The following is a 992-nucleotide window of genomic DNA, read 5'->3' as shown; positions in this document are numbered from 1 at the left end:
CTGTCTAAAAGGTGCTGTCTGCATGGTGCTGTCTGCATGGTGCTGTCTGCATGGTGCTGTCTGCATGGTGCTGTCTAAATGGTGCTGTCTGCATGGTGCTGTCTGCATGGTGCTGTCTGCATGGTGCTGTCTAAATGGTGCTGTCTGTATGGTGCTGTCTGCATGGTGCTGTCTAAATGGTGCTGTCTGCATGGTGCTGTCTGCATGGTGCTGTCTGTATGGTGCTGTCTGCATGGTGCTGTCTAAAAGGCTCTGTCTGCATGGTGCTGTCTGCAGGGTGCTGTCTGCATGGTGCTGTCTGTATGGTGCTGTCTGCATGGTGCTGTCTGCATGGTGCTGTCTAAAATGTGCTGTCTGCATGGTGCTGTCTGCATGGTGCTGTCTGCATGGTGCTGGCTGCATGGTGCTGTCTAAATGTGCTGTCTGCATGGTGCTGTCTGCATGGTGCTGTCTGCATGGTGCTGGCTGCATGGTGCTGTCTAAATGTGCTGTCTGCATGGTGCTGTGTAAATAGTGCTGTCTAAATGGTGCTGCATAAATGGTGCTGTATAAATGGTGCTGTCTAAATGGTGATGTTCTCCCAGGTTACAGTAGGGTCCTGTATAGTCAGAGGATGTTCTCCCAGGTTACAGTAGGGTCCTGTATAGTCAGATGATGTTCTCCCAGGTTACAGTAGGGTCCTGTATAGTCAGAGGATGTTCTCCCAGGTTACAGTAGGGTCCTGTATAGTCAGAGGATGTTCTCCCAGGTTACAGTAGGGTCCTGTATAGTCAGAGGATGTTCTCCCAGGTTACAGTAGGGTCCTGTATAGTCAGAGGATGTTCTCCCAGGTTACAGTAGGGTCCTGTATAGTCAGAGGATGTTCTCCCAGGTTACAGTAGGGTCCTGTATAGTCAGAGGATGTTCTCCCAGGTTACAGTAGGGTCCTGTATAGTCAGAGGATGTTCTCCCAGGTTACAGTAGGGTCCTGTATAGTCAGATGATGTTCTCCC

At 50.4% G+C, this 992-nt stretch overlaps 1 long non-coding RNA gene across 1 annotated transcript in view; it reads left to right on the top strand.

Moving 5' to 3' along the window:
- The first annotated feature begins 641 nt into the window (after positions 1-641).
- The window catches only part of LOC127916136 (uncharacterized), an 835-nt gene continuing 484 nt past the window's right edge, over positions 642-992 (top strand). Inside the window, exons 1-2 of the long non-coding RNA XR_008093527.1 lie at positions 642-666; positions 954-992. The exon at positions 954-992 is cut by the window's right edge and continues 2 nt beyond it. This is a non-coding gene — a long non-coding RNA (uncharacterized LOC127916136). The remainder of the gene's footprint in view (positions 667-953) is intronic.

This window comes from Oncorhynchus keta, chromosome 4 (genome assembly GCF_023373465.1).
Source record: "Oncorhynchus keta strain PuntledgeMale-10-30-2019 chromosome 4, Oket_V2, whole genome shotgun sequence".
Taxonomy (NCBI): domain Eukaryota; kingdom Metazoa; phylum Chordata; class Actinopteri; order Salmoniformes; family Salmonidae; genus Oncorhynchus; species Oncorhynchus keta.
The sequence above is the reverse complement of the archived record's forward strand: the minus strand, read 5'-3'. Positions and strand labels throughout refer to the sequence as shown.